The 16808-nt window shown below is 37.4% G+C and overlaps 1 protein-coding gene across 1 annotated transcript in view; it reads right to left on the minus strand.

The window, feature by feature from the left end:
* The window catches only part of OR2L13 (olfactory receptor family 2 subfamily L member 13), a 176182-nt gene extending 160615 nt beyond the window's left edge, over nucleotides 1-15567 (minus strand). Inside the window, exon 1 of the mRNA XM_019032895.4 lies at nucleotides 15299-15567. The gene's annotated coding sequence lies outside the window, so the exon portion shown is untranslated. The remainder of the gene's footprint in view (nucleotides 1-15298) is intronic.
* Nucleotides 15568-16808: the final 1241 nt, after the last annotated feature.

Genomic DNA, 16808 nt, shown 5'->3' on the forward strand with positions numbered 1-16808 from the left:
GAGAGAAGGAGAGTAATTGTTTAACAAGAACAAAGTGTTAGTTGGAGACAATGAAACTGTTTTGGATATGCACGATAGGGATGATTGCACAATATAAATGTACTTAATGACACAGAACTCTACACTTAAAATGGTTAAAATGGTGTTTCTCTTATGTATATTTACCCTAATAAAAATCATTTAAATGCACTGAAACTATTCTAATTTAATTTCCAAATACATTTTTTAAAAATTTTGGCAGGTTTCTGCTTCCCTGCAGAGCAATTTATTTTCAGTAACTTTATGACTTTGGGCAATTTTTTACAGAAAATTTAGAACACCAAATTATTTTCATAAATGTCATTAGGAATCAATAAGAGACTGGGATTAAGACTAATCCAATATTATATAATTTATATTACTAGTTTAATTATTGGCAAGTAGAACATGTAGTATTTGAAATAACTAACACAATTGGCAATCCAAACATCTCTATCATTTGCATTTTACATAGGGCTCTCTAAGACAAACTGTCCGAGAGAGTTAACATTATCCTAATTTTAAAGAGAGGAAAAAAGAACATAGAACAACATAATAAATGGCACATCCGCTCTAATATTAAATGCCATGTTTTATGACTGCCAATGTAGCATCTTTTTCATTGCCCATGTTCCAGGGTTCTAATATTCTAATATCCTATCATATCATATTATTTAATAAAATTAGAGGCTGGTTCCTGATAGGAAAGCAGCCTCAGCCATGATATTCCTGCTTCAATAAACAGGACATTTTTTCTCAGGTAAAAATAAATCCAAATGGATTATTTATGTCTCTTTTTTTTTAATCCACAGAAATAGCTATAAGGAAGGTATTTTAGCCTACTAAGAAACATCTTAATTTGCTTTTAGTTTTATTTTCACTAAAAATTCAGTATGCAGGCGTCAGCATTAGTGACATAATACACAGGAGGAAAGAACAAGCAGAAAAAGTTCTGGTCATTATTTCAGAGTGAGTAGGACCCACAAACCTTAAACCTGAGCTACGTCTCACATGAAAGGAAGGAGGGAGGCATGAACTTTCATGGACTCTCTCCACACATTGGCACCTGGAGTGTGAAACGATTCATTCTGTGATTCCATTGGATTTAATCAAAATAACTCTTCAGATTGGTATTGCCATTTATATTTTATAGATGACAAAACTCAGATTCAGGGATTTTCAGTAAACTTCTCTAGACCCACAAACACACACACACAGACACACACATACATATCTATGTATATGTGTGACACATATACAAATAAACATACATTAATATAGACCTCTTAAAAATGTGTGGTCTAGTTTATCCCTCAAAAATGTTTGGCAGTAAATCTGAAATAAGGGTGGCTCACCCTTTAATCACCCAAAACAAAAATATAATAAAAAAGTAATTAAATTAAATGTATTGATATAAAACTCCATATAAGTGGTAAATAACTGAGAAACTATAAAAAATTTTTAAAACAACAAATAGAATTATTTTAATGATTAAAATTTACTCATTACAAATCTTCTTCTGTTTCCTTATGCCACCTGGTTTTACTGTATTTTCACTTGACCTGGCAACAATTACATGTCTTCACAGAAAAATGGTCTCCCAGAAATTCTAAATGAAAGACGTTTTCTATCTTGTTTCCAATATAAAAGTTTCCCTACTGGAGGAATTCACTTACAAAAAAACACCCATATAATCTGTGTAAATCAAGCTGAGGATGTACATGTTCAACATAATAATTAAAATTCTCCAAACGGTGCCCAAGTTCCAAATGAATTACATATTACTATCTTTTGAAGTCTAAATGTATCATTGTATTGCATAGATCTCTTTTTCCTATCCTTCAGTTTAGAGTTGAAAATGAGTTAATGAAGATAGCCTAATTTTGTGATTCATATATTCACAGAAGACAAAGATTTTTCAACTATAGTCTCATTATTAAAAGGAATAATAACTGCATCTCAGAGATTTGAAGAGAGTTATTCATGACTGTGCAGTGACCTAGTGACAGAGTTGGGAACCAAGGAGGATGGCCCTCTTGAGTCCAGATTCTGCAGTTTTCCAGAGGCACAGATTTATTAAACCTACCCTTTCCTCAGTTTTGATCAAAACTATTCTCAAAGAAAAATCACTATTCATCACAATATGAGGCTGCTCTCCTTAAAGTTGGTCTGAACACTTGCATAGGTGCAGAAAAATTCTGGATTTACCAAAAAAAAAAAAAAAAGCTGGGGAGGCAGGGGCACAAATTGACTATGCTGGAAGTTTTATAAGAAATCAGACTGAACTTTGAAAAGTTACCAAAACCCAAGAAACTGTTTACCGGGTTTTGCAGAAATCTGGATTACTTCCTGTCTTCTGAAGCAATATCTGAAATATACTAAACTTCTGAACCTCTGAAAATTCCAGAAAGTGATCTCTGTTACTTACATGTAGGGCTGGGAAATGATAAAACAGGCATTTCATTAGAAAGACTGAATTCACATAAGGTCAAATAGCAAGTAAGAAGCGGCAGTAAGATAACAATGAGCACCATACAATCACTCATCACTCATGGCAAAATAATCAAACCAAACTAAAACAAAACACCAACCAAGTAGGAAAGAGGGAAATGCTGCCTCCTACAATCATTAGTGTGAATGTGGGTTCTTTCATTTCAGCATAGTCTAATATAATGTATCCCTGTCTCTTCCATTGACCATCATTTCCCTTCCCCTCCAGAAAACACATTTATGAATTAGCTGCCAAACCACTTTCGGGTGTCCACATTTCATACTCCAAGATGTCTGCTGAATAGTGTTACAGAAACTACAGTCACTTCTATTTCTGAAACAAAATTCTCTTAAGCACTTGCCAGAGTCCCTTCTTCCCTGTGATCAATAAAAATTTTAAAATACAATTATAAGTAGTACCTTTATTGTTTCCTCATTTCCAAACACTCATGCCTTGCTTAGCTGACGGCAGTCCTACAGTCATCATAGAAACAAAGTCATTTTTCTAAGTAGGCGTTAAGAATATTTTTTAGCAAATGTATATATTCATTTTTCACCCCTACACATGAGATTTCAGAGACCTTCATGGGGATTCTGTAGCAACCATGAATCCAGTCCTTCTCTACCTGGAGAATGAGATTAACAGTTGTTTTGCTGGTATTTACTGGGGATTGTCCACTGAGACTTTGGAAATTCTAGGCTAAGTCACTAATAACATAGGATGGCCTTAGTTCAAGGTTCAGAAATGAGTTCTGATCATGTGTTTAGATGTTTCAAGGCATGTCAAGGGTAAACTGAATACAGAAATATTTATTTATTTATTTATTTATTTATTTATTCACATTATGTCTATGTTATTGTGTTTCTAAACTTTATGAAAACCTATAGTTTGATTACTGTTATTCAGTGCATTCACAGTAACAATGAGTGTTCATACATTAATTTCTTTCTGAGTTTGATTTATATTGGCAATAAGATTTAAACCACTAAAATAGAATGAGGTTAATTTAGTAAAAACACATAAGTAGAAATTATTAAGATATCACATACATGGAATTATCTTTTAACATATTTTAGGCATCATACATGTTCAAATTGTTTACATTTGGAAATGCTCATTAAATTACAAAGTGATTTTCTCCTATTAAAACATAAATGATGTTACTACTCTCTTTGGTTTATTAATATTTAGAAAATATTTAGTAATTTAATTAAAGTTTTATTCAGTAGAGTGCTTTAAATGTTCTGGAATTTCTTATAGTTTCTACTAAATGAATTAATTATACAATCCACCTGGGAAATGTGATATTGGTTCAGTTTTAATTTTGTTGAGCTTTAAAATTATTTGTATTTTTATACATTTAATATTAATAATTTTTGACACATTTGTATACATATTTTGACTCATATTTATTGTGATATATATATATATAAATATGTACAGGCTAGTAACATGAAGCAGTGGTAGTGGAGAAGGAACCAAGAAACCTGTAACTGGTTGCGATCAATTAGTTGTAAACACCACTACACTCAGACTAGCTAATCTGATGTACTGATGCATGTATATGTTTTATAATCATCCAGTCACCGTAGTTAGTGCACAGTCCTGGCAAGGACAAATTCCTGAAAGTCAAAGTGTACAGATGTTTCAATATTACTGCTTTTGAAAAGCCAAAGGATTTTTTTTCTCAAGTTTAAAACCTTGGCTTTTAACATAATAGTAGGCGCCATGTCTAGTGCAACCAGGGAAATGTTTTCACATCTTTAAAAGACAAACCTATTTGTGCTGAAATGTGAAGTAAGAATATTTGATGTGAGAAGACAGACTTCAAGGGAATTGCTGTAAAAGAGAAAGACTTTTAGGTATACCTGGAAACTACCCACTACAGTCACATAAGCAAATATGAGGGATATGAGTCAACAACTTCCTCCTGAAATACCCCAGGTCTCCTGAGAGGTTTCTGGAAGTAGAAATTGACTATTTCACACTTCTGCAGTAGAAACCACAAAACTAAGCACAAAGTAGTCCACAGCTTAGTTTATTCTGAAAGAAGAGATTAGAACAAGGAATGTAAATAAAACTCCAGCCTTCTGGAGAGATCTTATTTTACATTTTTACATGCCTGTGTTCAATCCATTTGAATTATTCATTAAATCACATACATCTTTAAATGCATAATCATATTTACTTAAAAAGAAGCCCTAATCTATGTCCCAAAGATACTCCAAGATTTCTGTTGAATTTTGTTAACGGAAAGTACAGTCATTAGTGCTGCAACTTCAATTATTTTTCTGAAAAAAAGTTCTCTTTTTTTAAAATTATACTTTAAGTTCTAGGGTACATGTGCACAACGTGCAGGTTTGTAACATATGTATACATGTGCCATGTTGGTGTGCTGCACCCATTAGCTCGTCATTTACATTAGGTATATCTCCTAATGCTATCCCTCTCCTCTTCCCCTCACCCCACAAAAGGCCCAGGTGTGTGATGTTCCCCTTCCTGTGTCCCAGTGTTCTCATTGTTCAGTTCCCACCTATGAGTGAGAACATGCGGTGTTTGGTTTTTTGTCCCTGGGATAGTTTGCTGAGAATGATGGTTTCTGGCTTCATGCATGTCCCTACAAAGGACATGAACTCATCATTTTTTATTGCTGCATAGTATTCCATGGTGTATATGTGCCACATTTGCTTAATCCAGTCTACCATTGTTGGACATTTGGGTTGGTTGCAAGTCTTTGCTATTGTGAATAGTGCCACAATAAACATATGTGTGCATGTGTTTTTACAGTAGCATGATTTATAATCCTTTGGGTATATACCCAGTAATGGGATGGCTAGGTCAAATGGTATTTGGAGTTCTAGATCCTTGAGGAATCGCCACACTGTCTTGCACAATGGTTGAACCAGCTTACAGTCCCACCAGTAGTGTAAAAGTGTTCCTGTTTCTCCACATCCTCTCCAGCACCTGTTGTTTCCTGACTTTTTAACGATTGCCATTCTAACTGGTGTGAGATGGTATCTCATTGTGGTTTTGATTTGCGTTTCTCTGACAGCCAGTGATGATGAGCATTTTTTTATGTGTCTGTTGGCTGCATAAATGTCTTCTTTTGAGAAGTGTCTGTTCATATCCTTTGCCCACTTGTTGATGGGGTTGTTTTTTTTCTTGTAAATTTGTTTGAGTTCTTTGTAGATTCTGGATATTAGCCCTTTGTCAGATAAGCAGATTGCAAAAATTTTCTCCCATTCTGTAGGTTGCCTCTTCACTCTGATGGTAGTTTCTTTTGCTGTACAGAAGCTCTTTAGTACAAGGAGGAGCTGGTACCATTCCTTCTAAAACTATTACAATCAATAGAAAAAGAGGGAATCCTCCTTAACTCATTTTATGAGGCCAGCATCATCCTCACACCAAAGCCTGGCAGAGACATAACAAAAAAAGAGAATTTTAGACCAATATCCCTGATGAACATTGACGCAAAAATCCTCAATAAATTACTGGCAAATCGAATCCAGCAGCACATCAAAAAGCTTATCCAGCATGATCAAGTAGGCTTCATCCCTGGGATGCAAGGTTGGTTCAACATATGCAAATCAACAAACATAATCCAGCATATAAACAGAATCAAAGAGAAAAACCACGATTATCTCAATGGATGCAGAAAAGGCCTTTGACAAAATTCAACAGCACTTCATGCTAAAAACTCTCAATATCTACCATCAGAGTGAAGAGGCAACCTACACAATGGGAGAAAATTTTTACAATCTACTCATCTTACAAAGGGCTAACATCCAGAATCTAGAATGAACTCAAACAAATCTACAGGAAAAAAACAAACAACCCCATCAAAAAGTGGGCAAAGGATATGAACAGACACTGTTCAAAAGAAGACATTTATGCAGCCAAAAGACACATGAAAAAATGCTCATCATCACTAGCCATCAGAGAAATGCAAATCAAAACCACAATGGGATACCATCTCACACCAGTTAGAATGGTGATCATTAAAAAGTCAGGAAACAACAGGTGCTGGAGAGGATGTGGAGAAATAGGAACACTTTTACACTGTTGGTGGGACTGTAAACTAGTTTAACCATTGTGGAAGTCAGTGTGGATTCCTCAGGGATCTAGAAGTAGAAATACCATTTGACCCAGCAATCCCATTACTGTGTATATACCCAAAGGATTATAACTCATGCTGCTATAAAGACACACGCACACATACGTTTATTGTGGCACTATTCACAATAAGAAAGACTTGGAACCAACCCAAATGTCCAACAATGATAGAATGGATTAAGCAAATGTGGCACATATACACCATGGAATACTATGCAGCCATAAAAAATGATGAGTTCATGCCCTTTGTGGGGACATGGATGAAGCTGGAAACCATCATTCTCAGCAAACCATTGCAAGGACAAAAAACCAAATACCGCATGTTCTCACTCATAGGTGGGAATTGAACAATGAGAACACATAGACACAGGAAGGAGAACATCAGACACCAGGGCCTGTTGTGGGGAGGGAGGAGGGGGGAGGCATAGCATTAGGAGATATACCTAATATTAAATGACGAGTTGATGGGTGCAGCACACCAACATGGCACATGTATACATACGTAACTAACCTGCACGTTGTGCACATGTACCCTAAAACTTAAATAAAAAAAAAACTCTCAATAAATTAGGAATTGATGGGATGTATCTCAAAACAATAAGAGCTATTTATGACAAACCCACAGCCAATATAATATTGAATGGGCAAAAACTAGAAGCCTTCCCTTTGAAAACTGGCACAAGACAGGGATGCCCTCTCTCACTACTCCTATTCAACGTAGTGTTGGAAGTTCTGGCCAGGGCAATCAGGCAGGAGAACGAAATAAAGGGTATTCAATTAGGAAAAGAGGAAGTCAAATTGTCTGCATTTGCAGATGACATGATTGTATATTTAGAAAACCCAATCGGCTCAGCGCAAAATCTCCTTAAGCTGATAAGCAACTTCAGCAAAGTCTCAAGATATAAAATCAATATGCAAAAATCACAAGCATTCTTATACACCAATAACAGACAAACAGAGAGCCAAATCATGAGTGAACTCCCATTCACAATCGCTTGAAAGAGAATAAAATACCTAGGAATCCAACTTACAAGGGATGTGAAGGACCTCTTCAAGGAGAACTACAAACCACTGCTCAACAAAATAAAAGAGGACACAAACAAATGGAAGAACATTCCATGCTCATGGATAGGAAGAATCAATATCATGAAAATGGCCATACTGCCATAGGTAATTTATAGATTCAAGGCCATCCCCAACAAGCTACCAACGACTTTCTTCACAGAATTGGAAAAAAAAACTACTTTAAAGTTCAAAGAACCAAAAAAGAGCCCACATTGCCAAGACAATCCTAAGCCAAAAGAACAAAGCTGGAGGCATCACACTACCTGACTTCAAACTATACTACAAGGCTATAGTAACAAAAACAGCATCGTACTGGTACCAAAACAGAGATATAGACCAATGGAACAGAACAGAGCCCACAGAAATAATACCACACATCTACAACCATCTGATCTTTGACAAACCTGAGAAAAACAAGCAGTGGGGAAAAGATTCCCTATTTAATAAATGGTGCTGGGAAAACTGGCTAGCCATATGTAGAAAGCTGAAACTGGATCCCTTCCTTACACCTTATACAAAAATTAATTCAAGATGGATTAAAGACTTAAATGTTAGACCTAAAAACCATAAAAACCCTAGAAGAAAACCTAGGCAATACCATTCAGGACATAGGCATGGGCAAGGCCTTCATGTCTAAAACACCAAAAGCAATGGCAACAAAAGCCAAAATTGACAAATGGGATCTAATTAAAGTGAAATAAAGTTCTCTTTAGCGCTTGCCATAGTCCCTTCTTCCATGTGATTAACAAAAATTTAAAAATACAAATACAATTAGTGCTTTTTATTATCTCCTCAATTTCAAACACTCACTGCCTTGCTTAGCTGTCAGCAGTCCTACAGTCATCATATGAACAAAGTCATCTTTCTGAAAAAGCTTTCTGAATGTTTTTTAAAGAAATACATATATATTTCTTTAAATTTTAAATATATATATTTCTTTAAATTTTAAATATATATATATATATATATATATATATATATATATGAGTTTTTTATCCCTACACTTGAGATTTTAGAGAACTTCATGATGATTCAGTAGCAACCATGATTCCAGTCTTTCTTTACTGGGAGAACAAGTTTAATGATTGTTTCGCTGGGATTCACTGGGGAATGTCCACTGAGAGTTTGGACATTCTAGGCTAGATCACTAATAACATAGGATTGCCTAACTCCAAAGTTCAGAAATGAGCTCTGATCATGTATTTAGATGTTTCAAGGCATGTCAAGGGTAAATTCAGTGGGGAAAGAAATGCAAGTATATTTATTCTGGTTTTACTCATGCAATTGTGTCTCTAATACTTTATGAAATCCTACACTTTATATGTTGTTATTCATTGCATTCATAGCAATGATATGTCTGTATATATTGTTTCCCAATTTAGTTTATATTGGCAATAAGCTTTAGAACATAAAAACAAAACGACATTAATTTAATTAAAACACAGAAGCATAAGGTATTAAAATATCACATATGGGAGTTATCTTTAACATATCTTAAGTATATGTTTATATTGTTTCTTTTCTTTTGGATATGCCCACTAAATTTTACAACAATTTTCTCTTATTAAAATAGATGATAAAATGATGTTACTACTGACTGTGGTATAACACTATCTAGAATATACTTAGTAATTAAAATTTTATGGCAAAGAATACCTTAAATATACTCATATTTTTCATGGTTTCCAGTAAATTAATTATGCCTTCTATCTTGAAAAGGTAGCATTAGGGTCCATTTTAAATATTTGGGATTTTACAAATGTTTAAATGTTTTTAAGAATTGTTTATTTATTTAATTGATACATTGTCATTGTATGTATTTATGGGTTACCATTTGATGCTTTTATCTAACTATATGTTATTTAATGATCTAATCAGGGTAGGAAGTGTATAAAACTAGCAAAGATAATTTCCTGAAAGTCAAACACAGATGTTTTGATATTCTTGCATTTGAAAATCTAAAGAATTTCTTTACCTTTAAAACCCTGTGTTTGAACATAAAAGTAGATGACACATGTAGTACACGCTGGGCCCTATTTTTATATCTTCTATAGAAGACAAAACACATTTGTGCTGAACAAGGAGGAAAGAGTCCTTATTCGATGCAGGAAGAGGTGCTTTGAGAGGACTTCTGTATGAAAGAAAGACTTTATAGGTCATGACTCAAGACTACCCACTGGGATCCTGTAAACATGTGTGGTGGATATGAGGGCATGGTGGCACAGGCCTGTAATTCCACCGATGGGGAGACTGAGGCAGGAGGACTGTTACAGGGCCACAGAGTTCAATTGCCCATGTAGTGGTAGTAGACCAAAGCACCAAAACAGTGGGAGTTGCAACAGAGAAAGTTTATTAATAGTAGGTCATCTGAAGGAGGAAGAGAAAGGAAGCCTCAAATCAGCCTTCCGGAGAGACCCGTGGATGACGTTTTTAAGGAGTCTGGATGGGTGATGAGCTAAACTATGGGGATTGCTGATTGGTGGAGAAGTGAGTGGTGGAGTCATGAGACAGGGAGATGAAGACGCTGCGTCCTGCACTGAGTCAGTTTCTCAGACAAGCTCGGTAGCCCCACTGGTTCGGTGGACCCACTGGAATTCAGGATCTAGAAAACATTTTATGTAGAAAACTTGAGGTTTCCTAATATTAAAGATGATATCTAAAGAAGCAATTAAGGGTAATGAGGACCTTGTGACAGGGGCTACATGACTTTCAAGCACTAAGCAGCCACACAAAATAGGCTGTTGGGCGAGCTGGTTCATGCTTACTGTATGCTTCTACTAAAAGTTTATGCTTTTGGTTAAAAACCCAGAATTTAGTTTTATTCATTTTGTGAGGATGGTTTCCAGATGATTTGCACCCATGAGTTTGAGACCAGTCTGGGCAACTTATTCCAATTATTTTTAGGCCCAATATGTAAGTGAGATCATGTAGTATTTTTGTGTATGTGTGTATCTGAAAGCCAGTCTGGATCGAAGGACAGAAAGAAAGGAAACCAAGACTGGTACTGGGAGGCTACAGTCATAGTAACACAATAATTCCCAGTATTTACCAGCTTGTGAGACCAAATGGGAATTAATCATGATTGGGATTCTCACTAGGAAGGCTCCATGCCACAAAATCTGAAACATACAGAAACTTTAAGATGCCGAAGAGAATAAGAGACATTCCTGCATCCCTGCCACACATTGTATTCATTAATGAAATGAAGAGACAGCCTTTGTACACAGCTCTGAGTCACACTCCATCACTAGGTTCTATAGGTACCAATGCTTGTCCATTTGTTTCACAAATTCTTTCATGACAAGGTCTCTCTCTTTCATGACAAGGTCTCTCTCTCTCTCTCTTTTTCTCTATCTCTCTCCATTCGGCATCTGTCCAAATAGCACCACAGGAATTTGTTGGTTTAATTGAGGAATCAAGACCAAAACCCATCTATTTTTTTCATCTTCCATGTCTATTTCTCCAAGTATCATGCATATAACAAACTTCTTACATATTCCATATCTCCTTTACAATGACCATGTAAATAAATAAATGAGGGGCATGGTAATGCTAGTTCATCAGAAAGTCTAGTATCCATTCACCATTCTTTATATATCTAAACTCTCTTTTGACATGCCTCAGAGAGCAAACCTTTCAATATCTATGATATAACCCAAATACTTACTCCTCTACCTGACTTATAAGTCTCCAAAATTAACAGCAACAAAATAAAATTGATGAGCAGGACCTAACTAAATGAAAGAAATGTGCAGCAAAAGAAACTACCAACAGAGGAAACAGCCAACCTACAGAATAGGAAATAATATTTGCAAACTAAGCATCTGACAAAGATCTAATGCCCAGAATATATAGGGAAGTTAAATAAATCAACAAGCAAAAAACAACCCCATTAAAAAATGCACAAAGTACATGAACAGACACATCTCTGAAGAAGACATACAAGTGGCCAACAAGCATATGAAAAAATACCCAGCATCACTAATCATCATGGAAATGCAAATCAAAACCACAATGAGACACCATTTCATACAAGTCACAATGGCTATTACAAAAAAATTTTAAAAAGCACAGATGTTGATGAAGCTGCAGAGAAAAGGGAATTCTTGTATGCTGTTGGTGGTAATGTAAATTAGTCCAGCAGCTATGGAAAGCAGTCTGGAGATTTCTCAAAAAATTTAAAAAGGATACCATTTGACGCAGCAATTCCATTGCTCAGCACACACACACACACACACACACATGCACGTATGCACACACACACACACACACAAAATCATTCTACCAAAAAGGCACATGCATTCATATGTTCATTGCTGCACTATTCACAATAGCAAAGACATACATTCAACCTAGGTGCTCATCAACAGTGAGTTGGATAAGGAATACCTATAGGTTTTCTGTTAAATTCAACCCAAAACTTTGATAACAATTATTGTTACTGTCTTAAAGTTTCCAATTATGGAAGGCAAAGTAACACTTTCACCCATTAAAGCTTGCTATCATACCTTTATATTTTGTTAAATACATTATGATATTTATTAAATATACAAAATGTAGTTAACTTGATAAAATTTACTTAAAACATTTACCTCATTAAAATGTTTTTCTAGTTTTTCCTATTAATAAAACCATTTAAAAGTATTCCTAATAGAAACATTTATTTTTCTCTTTGCAATAACTTTTAGGATAAATTGCTAGAAGGGTTTGTAAAATATAAGCCTGTATGTATACATGAAATAAGACAATTTTCAGGATATTCTTAAATATTGTATTCATGCTTCCAACAAAGAATGAAAAACTTGATTTGACTACAATCAATGTATGTAAGTATGTGTATGTATATATGTGTATATGCGTGTATTTTTCACTTGAGAAAACTAAAGTGTCAAAACAAACCATTCGATGAATAATGGTAATTTCAAGTGGAGTTGTAGATTTTTGAAAAGAAACTGATTGTGAGACTTGAAATACAATTTTAGGAAGTTTCATAAAAACACAGATATTATATTAGTACATGTTTTTAACATAATGGTTTGATTGTATTTCAAATGTAATTCTTATATATTCTTACAATTTTAGTGGGAGGGTGGTGGAAGCCTTAGGTTATCTTTGTCTTTCTAGAGTGTGTTGGGTGATTGAAATCGGTACCCACAAAAGGAACAATACATTTTTAGACATGCATTGAAAAAACAAACATATGTAAAAACTTTATTATTATTAGGGTTTTGAAAATATCCACATCTTTCTACACTTAGAAAGACAGAAGGTTCGGTTTTCTTCCCAAAGAAACTAACAACACTCTATAGACATTGAATGTGGAAATAGAGGGAATACACAAGTGAAAGGAATTTTCCTATTCTTTTTTTTATGTAGAACGTTGCTCTAGAGCATATTTTTCATTGCCACCAGAACATTGTCAGTGCCAACGCTGTAGATGATAGGATTGAGTGTAAGTGCAAGGAAAGCATAGACTATTTCTAGAAACTTAACCTGGCCTGAAATGTGGATGATTTAAGTCTCATATACATATGTGAAAATGAATGAGTCCCGGTATGTTACAACTGCAATCATGAGGATGGACCAAGTGGAAAATGACCTTTTCCATGCCTGTGATAATTTCAGCTAGAGGACATTTCACAGAATTTGGACAGAAGAAGCAGAAATCATAGAGAAAGGAATGAGCAAAAATATGATGCTGCTTACATTAACTCCTCATTCACCCTGTAATGTTTCTACATAAGAGAATCTGATGTAGATATAAGAATATATATTTCTTTCCTAAAATAAGTTTCAATTTGTTTACTTACTAAGCCAGGTAGCAGTTTATTAAGCAGAATCGATTTACTTAGGCACTATAGAGACTAGTGGCTAATAGCCTCTTAAACTCTCTAAGCGAATACAAAATTTTACCTTATTTTGTCTAATTAATGTCTTGCATCCTTTACTTATAGCATAAGAACTCCTCAATAGAAAAAGCTGCGTTTCTTCTCAAATGAATTGCCACGAAAGTTTAAAGGACATATCCAGCTACCAGCGACCTACAACGGAATGTTCAAAAGACTATGTGTATCTCCACCACGATACCCAGGTATCTGAACACGCACCACTACAAATGCATGTCTTTAGATTGTGATAGGCTTTACCTTTAAGTGCACTAATTATTTCTATGTGCAGTACTTTAGGGATGTGGTTAATGTTTAAAATATCTTACTTTCCACTTCCAATTTCATCCAAGTATGCTTTACAATCCCACACTGATTGAACCATGCTCTTTACGCTGTTTATTAAGAAAAATATATGTGTGTGTGTCAGTGTGTATGTGTGTGTGTGTGTGTGTGGGCATGTTTATTTATATGAAGTCTTCTACTACCCTCAATGTAGGCGTTTCTATGTTTCTATATCCCCAATAGGAAAAAAATGTTTTTTTAGCCTTATCACAGATTATTTTTGTATTTTAATCTGGAAATTCGTAAATCTATGAATTCTGACTTCTAAACTTCTATATCATCCTCAGATCTGTTCAGCAGAATGACTTTCTCTTGCTTACAATAATATCTTGCTATTCGGATTTTTACTGTCTCTGATTTCATGCTGCTCTTGGGTCCACATTAGGTATTATTATGAGTTGTAAAAGCAGGCTTTAAAAAAATACAGCACCTGATGCATCTAATATTAACATTAGCACTTCCAGTCAATTTTGAACTTCTCTTGGCAATACATTTTTATATATCGTTATATTAGTAATTTTACTCATTCTCTACTGAAATAAAGCTCCTTAGCACACCAGGGACAGGAGACTGTTACAGGACTGGAATCAAGTAAAAAAACTCAATTGTCAGGGAAAAAATGTTATTAATATATAATAATTGCTTATTTTATGTCTAAATTATGAACATTAAATAGTTGTATTATTAGAAGATAATTTCATAGTTTATTTAAGGTCCTTAATATATATTGCCACACTGTTCTTTTTAAAATGTTTGTACCATATTTCATGTATGCCTACAATATGTTATGATGTCCAATTCACCAAAATATGGTTAACATTTATTACTATTGTTTTTAACTTTCCAATTGTGAAAGGCTAAATAATCATTTTTCATTAAAGTTTCACACATATCTTCATATTTTGTTAAATATTTATTTCTATAGTATAAAACATTTAGTTAACATGCTATAATAAAATTAACCTGAACATTTATTTCATTAAAATGTGTTTTTCTAGTTTTTGCTATGAATAACATTATTTAGGGGAGAGGCGCTCAGGGGAGTGGGTCCGAGCGGCAGCTGAGCCTGGGAGAGGAGTCCCCTGAGCCAGCCCCATCCCTGAGCTGCTGATGGGAGAGGAGGAGTCCCCTGAGCCAGCCCCATCCCTGAGCTGCTGATGGGAGAGGAGGAGTCCCCTGAACCAGCCCCGTAGCTGAGGGGTTGATGGAAGAGGAGGCCCCAGAGCCAGCCCCATCCCTGAGCTGCTAATGGGAGGGGAGGAGGCCCCTGAGCCAGCCCCATCCCTGAGCTGCTAATGGGAGGGGAGGAGGCCTGACAGTCGGGAGCAAGAAGGGAGACTGCGGTAACCACCCCGTCCCCAGGCGGCCTCTCGCCCGATACCTCGGTCTGGAAGGCGTGCCCAGCTGCCCTTCCTCAGGAGACACCAGTGTGTAGAGCAGAGCCCTTCCTTTCGAGAGGGTCTTCACGCTGTCATCGTGGTCGGCGGTCACGGGAGAGGGGCCCTCCTGGACCCGCAAGCACTCCCACCACTGCCAAAGACGCCGCAGCTGGTCTCGCAGCAGCGCGTCCTCCGGCAGCCCCAGCGAGTGAGCCCGGGGCGCGGGTGCGGAAGATGATAAAGAGGCTCCACCTGGTGGCCGCAGCGGGTCCTGAAGGAGCGCGTCCTCCAGGAGCCCCGCGACTTAGCCCAGGGCGCAGGTGCGGAAGATGATAAACAGGCGCCACCTGGTGGCCGGGTCGGTGATTGGCCCCAAGAGCAATAAAGACGGTGGGAACCTGGGCCAAGGCGCCTGTGGCACGGGGGTGAGTGCTTGGACCCTGCCAGAAGGACGTCTCGGGTTGCGGGAGGGTCATCTGCAATGTGGGCAAGCACCGGGAGGCGGCACCGCCAAAAATCAACGCTCTCGAAAAAAATAAACGAGAAGGACTAAGAGAACCAGCTGCTGTGCGTCTTGGGGTGTGACTGGTTCACCCTCCACGGTCCATGCACATCACCTTTGAGCTCCTGGGCAGGAAAACCCTTGAGTTCCCGAAGGAGAATAACTTCCAGCCTTGCCCCTCCCACATATCTGGCACATGGCCCACCAGCTCTGCCTCACCCTTAGATTTCTGCACGAGAACCGGCTGACCCACGCACACCTGAAAACCGAGAACATCCTGCATGTGGATTCTGAGTTAAACACTGTCTACAGCGAGCACAGGAGCGATGAGAAGTCAGTGAGGAGCACCAGCGTCCGAGTGGCTGACTTCCCCAATGCCACCTCTGACCGTGAGCATCACACCGCCGTGGTGACCACGGTCACTGTCGCCTGCCTGAACTGATCCTTGATCTGGGCTGGACACGCCCCTGCCACGTCCAGGGCATGGGCTACCTTCTCTTTAAGTACTACCAGGTTTCACACTCTTCCAGACCTGTGAAAACCAAGAGCGCCTGGTGATGATGAAGACCCTACGGCCCATCCCATTACGCGTGATCTCCTGTACCAAGAAGCAGAAATATTTCTACAAATGGGGCCTAGTTTGGGATGAGAACAGCTCTGACAGCCCATACGTGAAGAACTGCAAACGTCTGAAGAGTGACATGCTCCAAGACTCTCTGGAGCACGTGCAGCTGTTTGAGCTGATGAGGAGGGTGGTAAAATTGGACGCTGCCCAGCACATCACTCTGGCTGACACTCTTCTGCACCCCCTCTTTGCTGGCCTGGCCCCTCAGTCGTGGTCCTTCCACACAAGACACAACCCAAGCAGAAGACATGCGCAGGACACTGCATGAGGAGAGCGGAACTGGGCTGCCCAATCCCCTTTCTCCAGCCCCTACCACCAGGTCCCAGGACCAGAACCACCCGATGAGCAGTGCAATGAGAAGGAAGGCAGGAGCCTGCGGGGGAGC

Source organism: Gorilla gorilla, chromosome 1 (genome assembly GCF_029281585.2).
Source record: "Gorilla gorilla gorilla isolate KB3781 chromosome 1, NHGRI_mGorGor1-v2.1_pri, whole genome shotgun sequence".
In the NCBI taxonomy this organism is placed as follows: Eukaryota; Metazoa; Chordata; class Mammalia; order Primates; family Hominidae; genus Gorilla; species Gorilla gorilla.